The 14,436-nt window shown below is 39.1% G+C and overlaps 1 protein-coding gene across 12 annotated transcripts in view; it reads left to right on the top strand.

Moving 5' to 3' along the window:
* Window positions 1–14,436, top strand: part of tnrc6c1 (trinucleotide repeat containing adaptor 6C1) — a 601,775-nt gene that overhangs the window by 202,069 nt on the left and 385,270 nt on the right. Inside the window, exon 1 of one of the 12 annotated variants that reach the window (XM_073026003.1) lies at window positions 375–438. The exons of the other annotated variants lie outside the window; for them this stretch is intronic. The gene's annotated coding sequence lies outside the window, so the exon portion shown is untranslated. Of the gene's footprint in view, window positions 1–374; window positions 439–14,436 lie in introns of those variants that run through there. 12 annotated transcript variants of the gene reach the window in all.

Here is a 14,436-nt window from a genome sequence, read left to right on the forward strand (position 1 = left end):
TTCTCCATTTTCTTTGTGCTTTTTAGAAAGAATTTAAAAAAACAACCACTCCAATGAAAGCAACGACATGTCCAGTGTGTACGGTTCAGGAGGGCTTAAACAAAAGGCTAAGCGACCATTGTGCCCTTATCTTAACGCTGCCACACACAACAGCAAGGAGACGATACAAACATTCCTCCATTTTACCTGAAAACTGGACAGAACAGAGTGTAACAAGCAGAGATTGTTCACCTCATTTACTGGAGCATGAGCAAATGGCAGGCAGCCAAGAAAGAAAAGAATGTGTCTCTGTTCCCTTAAGCAAGCTTCTTGCGTGGCAGAGTTAGTGGCCAGTTGTCTAGCCAAGGAAGTAATGTGGTCAAAGCAGGAGTACTCCTGAAACTCTGCAGACTCTTTGGATTTGTGGAGGCAAATTCTTGAAGTAATCAAAATGCAAAGGTATTTTTTATTGAGTTCTTTGTCATAATTATGCTTAATGTACAATATAAACAATTTTGATCCCTCAGTTCTCAGGGATTAAGAAGTGAATTCCTATTTAATCTCTTGAAGACCTGATGAGAGTTATATACAGACTTCCAAATAGTATACAGGATGTAGGTACAAATTAAAAAAGACAAAGTTTCAATGGTCATGTGGGATTTCAATATGCAGGTGGTTTGGGAACATCAGTTTTGTACCGGATCCAAAGAAAAAGAAATTGCCAAGTACCTATGAGATGGCTTTTTAGAGATCAAACTAGAGGAAAGGCAATCCTGGATTTGGTGAGCCAGATTTGAGTATGAGACAATTGTGGTTGACAAGAGAAGTCAAAGACAGAATGAAAGCAAAAGGAAAGGCATACAAAAATAGTAAAAATTATTGGGAAGCCAACAGAAGGCAACTAAAAACAGCAACAACCAGAGAAAAGATAATATATGAAAGTAAGCTAGTCAGTAATATAAATGAGGATACCAAAGTTTTTTCAGATTTATAACGAGTAAAAGGAAGGCAAACATGGACAGTGGACCATTTGGAAAATGACACTGGAGACGTAGTATGGGGAGTAAAGAAATGGTGGAAGAACAGAATGAATATTTTGCATCATTCTTCTCTGCAAATGACACCGGCAACATGCCAGAAATTTGAGAGAGTCAATTTGTGAGCAGACATGAATGTAATCATTATTACTAAGGAGAAGGTGCATGGGAATCTGAAAGCTCTGAAGGTAGATAAAGTCACCTAGACCAGATGGTCTACACCCCAGGGTTCTGAAAACAGTAACTGAAAAATAGATCTGGAGGACTGGAAAATTGCAAATATCACCTCACTCTTTAAGAAGGCAGGGAAGCAAATGACAGAAAATTAGAGGCCAATTAGCATAAATTCAGTGGTTGGTAAGATTTTAGAGTCCATTGTTAAGGATGAGGTTTCAGCCTACTTGAAGGCAAGTGGTAAGATTGGCCAAAGGCAACATGGGTTTTATTAAGGGGAAGTCTTGCCTGACAAATCCATTGGAATCCAGCTTTTTTAAGATACGGTTAGATAGATTTTTACATAGTAGGGGAATTAAGGGTTATGGGGAAAGGCAAGTAGATGGAGCTGAGTTTATGGACAGATCAGCCATGATCTTATTGAATGGCGGGGCAGGCTCGATGGGCTGGATGGCCTACTCCTGCTCCTATTTGTTATGTTCTTATGTTCTTTGAGGAAGTAACAGGCAGAATACACAAAGGAGAGTCAGTGGATGTTGTTTATTTGGATTTTCAGAAGGGTTTTGTCAAAGTGCTGTACATGAGGCTGTTAAACAAGTTAGGAACCCATGGCACTATAGAAAAGATGCTCGCGTGGATAGAAGATTGGCTGACTGACAGAAGGCAAGGAATGGAAATAAAGGGGGTTTTTACTGGTTAACTGCTATTGACTAGAGGTGCTCATCATGAGTCAGTGTTGAGTCTGTTCCCTTTGGTGTTAAACTGTATGTCAATGATTTGGACGATGCAATTGTTGGCTCTGTGGCCAGGTTTGTGGATGATATGAAGACAGGTAAAGGGACAGTTAGTGTTGTGGAAGCGGGGAATGTGCATAAGGACTTAGATTAGGAGAATGGACAAAGAAGTGGCAGATGGAATATAATGTAGAGAAGTATGTGGTCATGCACTTTGATAGGAGGAATAAAGGAATAGACTATTTTCTGAATGGGGAGAAAATTCAGAAATCAGGGATGCCAAAGGACTTGGGAGTCCTAATGCAGGATTCCCCAAAGGTGAACTTGTAGGTTGAACCGATGATAAGAAAGACAAATGCAATGTTTGCATTCATTTCAAGAGGACTAGAATACAAAAGCAAGGATGTAATGCTGAGGTTTCATAGGGCATTGATTAGTAAGGGCATCAAAGATTGCAGGTGAAGGCAGGAGAAAGAGGTTAAGAGGAAAAATAAATCAGCCATGATCAAATGGGGGAACAGACTTGATGGACAAATGGCCGAATACTGCTCCTATGTGTTATGGTCTTATGGATCTGAAGTTTGTGGCTGGAAGTTCCCCCTTCTGTCCCACTAAAGATCTTTTAATGAAACCACATTTGTTGAGACCTGGAGTGAATCCCATGAGGTCCCTGTAGAAAACAAACGTGCTAGCTTTAAGCAAGCAATTAAAGATTAAATCAATCATCTTCTGTAAATGGGGTGGCTTTGTAGAATGCAGATGAGTTACTTCGAAGGTTTCAAAGGTAAATTGAATGTCAGAGAAATGTATACAATATACATCCTGAAATGCTTTTTCTTCACAAACATCCACAAAAACAGAGGAGTGCCCCGAAGAATGAATGGCAGTTAAATGTTAGAACAGCAAAGTCCCCCCCCCCGCAGCTCCCTCTCCCATGCATAAGGAGCAGCAAAGCAATGATCCCCCCACCATCAAAAAAGCATCAGTGCCCCCACCACCACCGAGCACTCAACCATGCATCAAAGCATCAATAAAGACACAGACTTGCAGTGCCCCAAAGACTACTCGCTCACCTGGTAATTCAACATACCACAGGCTCTCTCTCTCCCTAATAAGGGAAAAAGGTGTTCTCATTCCACAGCGAGAGGGGAGACATAACAAATAACTCGCTGATATACAATGTTAGAACTCTGTTGCATCGCTTCTTCCGACCACTGTTCCCAAAGAACTCGGGTTTCTGGGCACACAGCCAGCAGCCAGCTCGCTGCTTCCGATCTTCTGTCTCCCGTGACACACCAATTTCCTGCAGCGGCACCGACCTCAAGTCCACCCGTCTCCAGAGCCAGGAAATCCCAGAATCCTGAAGGTACACTAGTCTTCTAGGCCGCACCATTGGCATATCGAATAGCGGCCAGTTGTGAGACCCTGAGAGCGGGTCCCATTCCTGCAAAGAACTGAAGTCTCCGTGTAACTCCAGGTCAGGGTCTTCAAAAGAACCCTAAAAGGGAAGAATAGAGATATTAAAGGTAGAAATAGAGCTGTTTCCGAAGATGCAAACAAAGGAGTCACCGTTGGGTACCATCGTTCTCCTAAGCTCCCTAACTTCTAGAGACATTTACAACTTTAATAAGATTGTACATCTGCTTTGCAGAAACTAGGGTCTCACCACAGCCTGATAAACCATACATCCTCCTGTAATACGGGTGGCACTGTAGTTTTCTTTTCATGTGGCATCACAGATAGACAGCGTGGCAAAGGAGGATTACGGCACCGTGGCGCTCTGTCAGGGCACTGAGTATAGAGGGTGAGATGTAAAGCTCTACATTGTTCTACAAGATAATTTTGAGGCTACACATCATATATTGTATTGTGTTTTGGTCTTTTTGCTGTAGGAAAGATGCCATTAGGCAGGAAAGAGTGCAGAGGATGTTGCCAGGTCTAGAGGGATTGAGTTATGGAAGGAGGTTGAGCAGGTTGGAACTTTTTTTTTACTGGAGTGTACAATATGATGGCTGATTTTTCAGAGGTGTTTAAAATTATAGGGTAAAAGCAGTCTTTTTCCCAACAATAGGGAATCAAGAACTCAAGGGTGTAGGTTTAATGTGAGAGGGGTTAGATTTAGGTGTTACCAAAGAGGTAAGTTTTTCAGCCTGAGACTCGTCAGTATATAGGATGAACATGCAGAGCAGCTGATTGAGGCTGGTGCATAAATATCACGTAAAAGTATTTGCACAGATGCATGGAGAGGAACGGTTTTGAAGGATGTGGTCCAAATGCAGAAAAAGTAGATAGCTTAGATGGGTATCTTGGCCTGTGTGGATCAGTGTCCATACTGTATGACTGTGACACAATGTAGAAATTGATCAGCTTAAATGGGGCTAATAAATCTGAATCAAAAAGTTCCCTCCAAAAATTTTAAGGTCTTTACTCAGTATCGTGCAATGCTAATGTGCTTGCAGCTCATAATACGAGATTAAGTCAGTAAAGTGTTATATGGATTAACCTTTTCTCCGGAATTTCAGGAATATCCTCAGCCACGCCACAATAAAGTATGAGAGAATGGGTTAAGCACAGATTTGAACTCACTCTCCCTTTATTTGAATTTTTTCATTCTTCTCTATAATTCTAGGTGGACCTGTCCCATTTTTCATTTTCCTCCATGAGCTACAACCCAGCCTCAGTACCTTCACATATATAATACAATAGCATGACATCTTTATAAACTAGGCAGTTGCTACTGTTTCATGTATTGGGTATCACCAATCCTTAGAGCTGAACATAATTCCCATTCCTTAACCTGATGAATTTAAGTATTTAATTGGAGAGTGGTTTGCGTGCCACAAATTTCAATTATTATCTTTTACACTTGAGCAATGGGAATCCCTACAATTTGCATTTTTAAAGTTAAGCTGTTTTTGCAAACTTAATATTTCCTGGGGAAAGAACAAGTGACATTTATGATTGATGCAAAGTAAATGATGTACAATTAAATGCAGTTAGCACCAAGGACATTTTCTTTGATTTAATCACATATTGGTAACCTGTGAAGTAACCTGTGAAGACCAGAAAATTGCAAATGACTCCCCACTCTTCGAGAAGGGAGTGAGGCAGAAGAAGGGAAATTATAGGCTAGTTAGTCTGAACTCAGTGGTTGGGGAGCTGTTGGAGTTGATTATTATAGATGAGATCTCAGGGTACTTGGAGGAACGTGATAAAATAGTCTATAGTCCGCATGGTTTCCTCAAGGGAAAATCTTGCCTGACAAATCTGTTGGAATTCTTTGAAGAAATAACAAGCAGGATAGACAAAGGAGAATTAGTTGATGTTGTGTACTTGGATTTTCAGAAGGCCTTTGACAAGGTACCACACATGAGGCTGCTTAACAAGCTACGAGCCCATGGTATTAAAGGAAAGATTCTAACATGGAAAAAGCAGTGGCTGGTTGGCAGGAGGCAAAGAGTGAGAATAAAGGGAGCACTTTCTTGTTGGCTGCCAGTGACTAGTGGTTTTCCACAGGGGTCTGTGTTGTGTCTGATTCTTCTTACGTTATATGTTAATGATTTGGATGGTGGAATTGATGGCTTTGTTGCAAAGTTTGCAAACAATATGAAAATAGGTGGAGGGGCATGTAGTTTGAGGAGGTAGAGAGGCTACAGAAGGACTTAGACAGATTAGGAGAATGGGCAAAGGAAAGGCAGATGGAATACAGTATCAGGAAGTGTATGGCCGTGCACTTTGGTAGAAGAAATCAAAGGGTTGACTATTTTCTCAATGGAGAGAAAATGCAAAAAAAAAACTGAGACACAAAGGGACTTGGGAGACCTTGCACAGGATTCTCTAAAAGTTAATTTGCAGGTTGAGTCTGTGGTGCGGAAGGAAAATGTAATGTTAGCACTCATTTCAAGACTAGAATTTAAAAGCAAGGATATAATGTCAAGACTTTATAAAGCACTCATGAAGCCTTACTTGGAGTATTGGAGCATGTTTGAGACCCTTAGCTTAGTAAAGATGTGCTCAAACTGGAAAAGATTGAAAAAAGATTCATGAAAATGATTCCAGGATTGAATGGTGTGTCATATGAAGAGCATTTGATGACTCTGGGTTTGTATTCACTAGAATTTAGAAGAATGAGGGGTGACCTCATGGAAACCTATGGAATGATGAAAGGCCTTGATAGAGCAGATGTGGAGAGGATGTTTCCTGTAGTGGGAGAGTCTAAGACCAGAGGACACAACTTCAGAATAGAGGGGCATCCTTTTAGAATGTAGATGAGCAAGAATGAGTGAGAAGAGTAGAGACACAGACTGCTGTAGAGACCAAGTCTTCATGTATATTTAAGGCAGAGGTTAATAAAATCTTGATTAGTCAGGGCGTGGAGGGATATGGGGAGAAGGCAGGAGACTGGAGCTGAGAGGAAAATTGGAACAGCCAAGATGAAATAGTGGAGCAGATTTGATGGTTCAAATGGCCAAATTCTGCTCCTATATCTTCTGGCCGTATGCTTTTATAGTTTTTTTTAACAATAGACTCTCAAGAGGACTTTTGAGGAAATAAATATCCTGACATTGACTTGAGATTTTCTTGTGTTTCAGCTAGCTTTGATTAATTACAAATATTATGAATGCATTTAAATGAAATACTGAGGCAAATATTTTAGCCTTAACTTTAGCAATTTGAATTATTGATTACTCTATTTCATTGAAATGGCTTTAACTGGAATCAGAACAGAGTACCTACTTAGAGGTTTTAGAAAGATTCATAGCGATGTATGACATTTGCACCCAATTTCCTGTGGTCAGATTTTTAGGCAGTTTCATGGGGAGATTTGAGCAAAGGCCATAACCATGCAAGAGCTGGTGCGGAAAATTGGGGAAAGTGATGTTTTCCAAATTAAAAGAAAGCAGACTATGTTGGACACACTCAGCAGGTCACACAACACTTGTTCAAAGTGAGATAGATTTACATTGTCAAAAAATGTTCCATAATCTCAGAATAACACAATGCACTTCACGGTCAATTAAATACTTCTGCAGTTTGATCATTGTTGTAATGTAGGACAATGGTAAGGAAGGAAACTACTTTAAAACGAATACCACAATTAGGTTTCACTAAAGATCGCCAAAGGGCATTTTAACACTGTAGAAACTTTTGTTAAAATCGAACCCTCAGGAGGTAAGGATTGTAATCTAAAAGGTGAACATACACTCAGTGGCCACTTTATTAGGGACACATCTACACCTGCTTGTTAATGCAAATTTCTAATTAGAAAATCATGTGTCAGCAACTCAATATATAAAAGCATGGAGATATGGTCATGAGGTTCAGACAAAACTTCAGAATAGGAAAGGAGAGTAATCTAAAGGAGAGTGATTGACCGTGGAATAAATGTTGGTGCCAGACAGGGTGGTTTGAGAATCTTAGAAGCTGCTGATCCCCAGGGATTTCCATGCACAACAATCTTAGATTATGCGGAAAACAGTGCGAGAAACAAAAAGCAACCATTGAGTGGCCGTTGTGTGGGCAAAAATGGCTTGTTTGTGAGAGAGGTAAGAGGAGAATGGCCAGACTGGTTCAAGCTGGCCAGATGGTCAGAGTAACTTAAATAACCACTTGTTACAGCAGTGGTGTAGAGAAGAACATCAATGATTGCACAACACATCGGACCTTGAAGTGGATAGGCTGCAGCAGCAGGAGATCATGGATATACACTCAGTGGCCACTTTATCAGGTACCTCCTGTGTCCAATGAAATGCTGATTGAGCGTATGCAGAGTCATGAATGAATCTGTTCATTTATAATATTGAGATGTTGCATTAGAAGATGATTGTGAGAACACAGCTCTGCAATGCAAACTACACCATCATCCCTGAACCAAACCTACTGGATATAGACAAGTCTAATGTGTGTGTTTCTGAGAACAGCTCAACACTGCATTCACATATTCATTACCTCTAATATATGTTGAATTGGTTGTGAATAAGGCTGCCATCCTTTAAGGATTGTGTCTCTACATAGCTCCATCCAGAGACAGAGAAGCAGTTTCAGCGACAGGTTACTATCGATGCAATGCTCCTCAGACAGGATGAAGAGGTCAATACTCCCCAATGCCATTAGGCTTTACAATTCAACCGCCAGGACTTAAGAACTTTTTAAAAGCTATTATTAATGCTTTTTGAGATAGTGATTTAGATGCATATCATATTTTTTTTACTGAGTTAAGTATTGTATGTAATTAGTTTTGCTACAACAAGTGTATGGGACATTGGAAAAAAAAGTTGAATTTCCCCATGGGGATGAATGAAGTATCTATCTATCTATCTATATGATTAACTGCTCACCTGACTTCAACAATATTTATTGAAAATTCACAAATAGCCTGATATGAACCTTTGAACAAACTGTACAAGTTTTGTTTGATCTCTTTGTACATATTATGGATGAGCCCAGACCAGGGGTTCCCAACCTGGGGTCCACAGACCTCTCGGTTACTGTTTGGAATCCATGGCATAAAAAACGTTGGGAACCCCTGGTCTACACACTCTGCAAAAAAATGCATTTAGCCTTTAAGAACCTACAGAACATGCACACACACACACTGTCTCTTCTCTAGCAGTAAGGATGGACTGTTAAAGAATCAGTCAGCAGAAATGGTAGAGGACATTGAGTGACTCCAAACAGCATTGCTAAAGTGAGTCTGAGAAGGTCATGATCAATCACACAAGTCTGAGGTGCAAATTTGAGGAAGAGGAAGCAAAGGGGAGTCCCAGCAAATGCTGGTGCATGTGAAAAGATATGTCAGAAATGAAAAGTTTAGACAAATAGCAGTCCCAGCCCAGATTTTTCACACTGGAAATCTTCATAGCTGTGACCCCTTTTATTCATATCAATCATGTACATCTGTCTATGAGGTAGGTGAAACTGCAAAGGGTAGAGTCTGAGACACTTAGTAGCATTGATATACAGATGGATCTTGGGGTGCAAGTTCATATTTCCCTGAAAGTAGCAACAAAGTAGATAGGTGGTAAAGAAAACATAACACAGCCTTGATTGAAATGTTGTGCACAGTTTCACAACCACATTCCAGGGAAGATGTGGTGGTTTAGGAGATTCACAATGATGTCACCAAGGTTATAGAGTATTATCTATAGCAATCTTGGATTGTTTTCTCTGGAACATCAGACCTGACAGAAGTTTATGAAACTATGAGAGGTGTAGATAGGATAGTTAGATTGTTTCTTCCAGGATGGAAGTGTCAAGTACTAGAGGCATTAGCTTTAATGTGAGAAGGGGAAAGCTTGAAAGAGACTTATGAAATGAGTATAGAAAGTGGAAAATAACTGAAACCCACTGCCAGAACGAGTGATGGAAGAAGAAGATGATAGCAATGACCGCAATGTTTAAAAGGCATTTAGACAGTGACATTGGCTATGCTCAGGCAACATGAACACTTTAAGTAGAATTTAACATCAGAGGTGATGATAAAAAGCAATTTCAAAATTAAATGTTAATAATCAGACACAACAAAAACATTAGCACAACTGCAGCCATTCATCAGAAGGGATCTGGATATTCAGAACCAGAATTAGAAACACTTCATTGCCACTATGTGTAAAACACAATACTAGAATTGATTGTAGTTCAGTGCCAAGCATAAAACACAGGACAATACCATAACAGACAACACACAGAAGTTCAGAAAGTTGGCATAACCAGGACACACAGAGGAGCACAGAACATCTCCTCTGTGAGATCATGAGTATATTCGGATTGAATACCGGTACTTCTTTGTAAAGGACATAATGCAAAGTTACCGATTACAGAGGCTGATTATGTGAATAGGCCAAATCTGTTGACAAGTGATTGAATGTAAATATGGAGGATGGATTGAGAAAACATATTTAACATGAATGCATCATGGTCTTTTTTTAAAAAAAAAGCTTCTGTAATAATATTAAACTATGTTTATTGATTAAATGATTAGTGCATGGACATTGAAGTCACAACCCATATAAATTGTCAAATCAATCTATTATAAACCTAGACCCATAAGACATCTTAATATCCAAATGAAAGAAAGATCGAATACATCAAAGTGACAAAGGGTAATGGTGAAAGTGTCCCACCCATCATTGTGATATTTAAGGCAGATAAGACATTCAGCTCTGTGGAGATTAAAATGACCCTCAGTGAAATAATGAATTGCACAGCTACCCTCTGCCAAAATCTCAAGATGTATGCATTGAGTTGGAAGGAACTATGGTCTCCGCTAAATTACACCTGCCGCATGGCTGTGCCAGTTTAGTATAGACAAAGATAGAAAACAGCATTCAATCACTTTGGCAGAAGTCTAATGCATGAAGAGGTCTCTTTTTCCATAGGAAACTGGGATTATTACCCACAAGAGTGACACACGTGTTTCAGAGCACACATGCCCCCCATTGGCACAGACTATGTCATGGAAATTCCTACCAATAGGTCAGTTAGACATAGTTGGGGACATCTTACTGAAGGTTTTGTTTGTCAAGCAGTGCCGATAAATGTAAGACTTGCCAATATAATTATGACCTGCTAATGACTGGGTGACTGCCAAGGAAACATCCTGTTAGTAAGTCAGTAACATGTTAGTGCCAGCTTCCTATGGAAAAGAAGACCTCCGCATGCATTCGATCTCTGCCAAAACAAAATACAGGCTTCTTTTATCTGCAAACACAATTATATAGGGAACTGGAGGTGGACACAGAACAATTTTCACACTGCTTGCCTTGGCAAGTGTCCCTTAGTAAGTCTGTTCTTCCAATATTGCCATTTAAAAAATATATTTTTCAGAAAATTATTGATGTCAGTAATGGAGGTGAGGTGAATCTAAGGGAAGAGAAATTTCTGGCTAGTAAGGAATCTTTGTAAAATTGTTTCACATGCCATACAGGGAAAGAAAGACAAATATTTGCATAATTAAACAGATGAAACATTATATTATTCTGTTCAGTCCACAACCTTAGAATTTTTCTGATTTATGGAACCTTGTAACATTATATTCCAATATCAGTTACACTGGCTGGCCTTAAATTGCGCACAAAACATCACCACTTGCAAATCAATGCAAGGATTCACTTATTCCTCAAATCAACAATAAAATAGAACCTTTTTTCCTAGCAATAGTCTAATAGCAAGGAATGTCAATATTAAAATTATATTAAAATGAAATTTTGTTCCGGCCTGCTGAGCTTAGACTAATATGCCATCAAAGAATTCTGAACCTAGAACCTAGAACATAGAAATCTGCAGCATATTATAGGCCTTTCAGCTCACAGTGTTGTGGTACTCCAGAAACTGCCTAACATTACCCTACCACATCGCCCTCTATTTTTCTAAGCTCCACGTACCTATCTAAGAGTCTCTTAAAAGACCCTATTGTATCCGCCTCCACTACCATTGCCGGCACTACCATTCCATGCGCCCACCACTCTCTGTGTGAAAAATTTACCCCCTGATATCCCCTCTGTACCTACTTCCAGGCACCTTAAACTATGCCCGCTTGTGTTAGCCATTTCAGCCTTGGAAAAAGCCTCTGGCTATCTACACGATTAATGCCTCCCATCATCTTATACATCTCTATCAAATTCACTCAACTTATTCTCATAAGGCACACTCTCCAATCCAGACAACATCTTTGTAAACCTCCCCTGCACTCTTACATGTCTTTCTATTTCAAAAATGCAGAAGTTCAAGACATATTGCAGGTAGTATGTTGAAATGGGACCCTGATTTCCACGTGTTACATGGCAGCAGCTGGACTTTGACTCGTTGAAAACAGAACTGCAGATCCTGGAAATCTGAAATAAAAACAGAAACACTCAGGAAACTCAATGTCAGGTAGCATCTGTGGAGAGTGAAAATATAGAGTTAACTTTTCAGTGAATGATCCTTCTGTTTTTGCACCAAAATCAAAAATTTAAATTCTTATCTAAGTGACTGTCATCGGTTTCAGTGTTATATTGCCTGATGAAATGAAAGGCACGATGGGAAAAGGAGCAGGAAATGTCACTGCAATTGACACAAAGTAGAACTCGTAGGTAAATATATAGGACATAGGAGAGATATATATATTTAGTATTTGAACAACCATCAAAAAATTGAAAATAACTATTATTGATGTATATTTGCCAACCCAGAAATGGTCTTGCCATGGATCGCTTTTTAAAATGCAGGGAGTGCAGCCAAAAATAGAAAGCATTTTGTACACCACAAATCTCACGATCATCAAATAAGGTGAATGACAGTATATATTTGGCAGTGGTTTTCAAAGGGAGCACCCATTAAAGGACTCTGTTCTTCAATTGTTCTACTTCACGACTGTAATTAACAGTATAGCATTAAGCATAATTCATGAGGCTTCAGCCTGAGTGAATTCACAATACCTTTCTTCTGAATCGACTCAGTAAATTTTAAATTGTAAATTATGTTTGCTGTGCGTGCAATGCTGCCAAAACAGGAACAAAATTAAGTTTGAAATTGTGAAATATTTTTAAACCATTTGAACACTAACTCAGGATCAGTACTGTTGTTTTATATATTATTTGTTCTAGAAAAAAAAGTACTCGGTTTGTTGTTTGATTTAAAATGGTCATCAAAAGCAAGGGGGAATATCAAACGGTTTTTTCATCTGTGTTGCATAATCTCTTTTAATGAGAATAAAAGCAGAGCCTGTTTGGATTTTATGAGAAACTGAAATGCTTCTTTCAAACACTAAACCTAACACATTTAGTTATAGGAATTGAATGATACTCCAGCTTTCATAGTTTCATAGTTTGATTTGTATTATTCTGTTGTGTAACAGAAAGAGGGCATTTGGTCAATCGTGTATGTTGGCTCTTAGAATGTAACATCTTAGCCTCACGAAGCAGATCAACAGAGAGCAACAAATTGGGCGTTTTCAATGGATCCCTGCTCTCAACTTCAATATGCTTTAATTAATGGCTGGCTTTAAAAAATACAGGACTATGAAATAATCATCCAGGCTTTGGAGATTGTTTTTATCCACTGTTCTTTTTCTTTGTGTGCATGGAATGTGTTGAATAATTAGTTCTATGCATAAAGAAGTTTAAAAAAAAGAAATAGAAGTGTTATCTGGCAAATCATCAAATAGCAACTGGTATTGTGGAGTTTGCTAAAGATCAGTACAACACGCAGAGCAACATAAATGTCCTCAATTGTAATCATTAGTGTCAGAATATAACTGTTGGTAGTGTTAGTCAGTTGTGCCACCACAGCATGCTAGGTGAAGCTCTTCTAGGATCTTAGTTGTACGCTGTCAGAGTTTGGAGTGTGGATTCATATGTTAAGCAATGAAATATCTCTTAAGATATCTGCGAGGCATTGCAAAGGCTAAGGGTAAATGAACATTCCACATTCAGACACATACATTTAGGCCGTACTCCAAAAATGCAGAAATCTAGGCTACACTCAAATATAGCTGGGAAGGTGCCATACTGCCAGAGGTACAATTTTTCATACAAATAAACTAAACTGAGTCATGCACTGTTCTCTCAGCTGGACATTGAAGATTTTGCACTGATATTTTCACAAAGAGCTCGAGTACTATTCCTTTTGCCCTGTTCAATATTAGCCCTTACTCAACCTGACTAAGAACAGAATATTTAGTCAAAGTTATGTTGTTATTAGGAAATTGGTTGGCAAATTAGTTGCTCCTTTATTCCCACAATGGTGACTACACTTCAAAAGTATTTCATAGTCTGTAATGATCTTTGCAGAATCCTAAATACAAAACTTCCTAGTTTTCTATATCATGATGTAAAATTAGCTTGGCAACTTGGGTTCAGATAAATTTTTTCCCATTTATCTTTGATTTCAAAGATACAATAACAACACCAGCCTAGCCAGAACTTCCAATAGAGTTGCTCTACTCTGAACTGTCAACTCTTTCTTTTTCAATTTCCTACATTAGTACATTCCTTTCTTTATCTGTGGAGTTACGAGTTCATGTACTGTGTGGGCCCACGTGCCCACATGGTCTTTTTAGCCATCAATTGTTTATACCATTTTTTTGGATTTTGCTAACCATTTTTGTCATCTAATAACATCAGATGTTCCAGTTTCACTTAGCTTTGTGCAGGGACACGCCTGGAAAAACAAATCACAGCTTGGAGCACAGAATGGCTGCCTGATTAGAGACAGCCATCATAGACTCAGTGCAGCTGCTGAGTTTGGTGTTATAAATGTAAGTCCCTTTGTTTAAGAAGTTAGCAATGGAAAATTTACCTTTCAGGTGGCCAGTGCCAAAGTGACTATGGATATAGAGAGGGGCAATTCATCAACAAGAAATAAAGTGCCTAAAAGATGATTATTCAGAGGCAACAACCAATCTGCTTCAGGAACTCAAAGGGTTGAGCAGCATTTGTAGTGGGAAGGGAATTAATAATGTTCCTGTCATTAAGGATTGGACAGGGACAGGACAGTGTTTCAACCTGGAATGTTGAGAATTCCTTGCCCTC

The sequence above is a fragment of the Hemitrygon akajei genome, chromosome 22, assembly GCF_048418815.1.
Source record: "Hemitrygon akajei chromosome 22, sHemAka1.3, whole genome shotgun sequence".
In the NCBI taxonomy this organism is placed as follows: Eukaryota; Metazoa; Chordata; class Chondrichthyes; order Myliobatiformes; family Dasyatidae; genus Hemitrygon; species Hemitrygon akajei.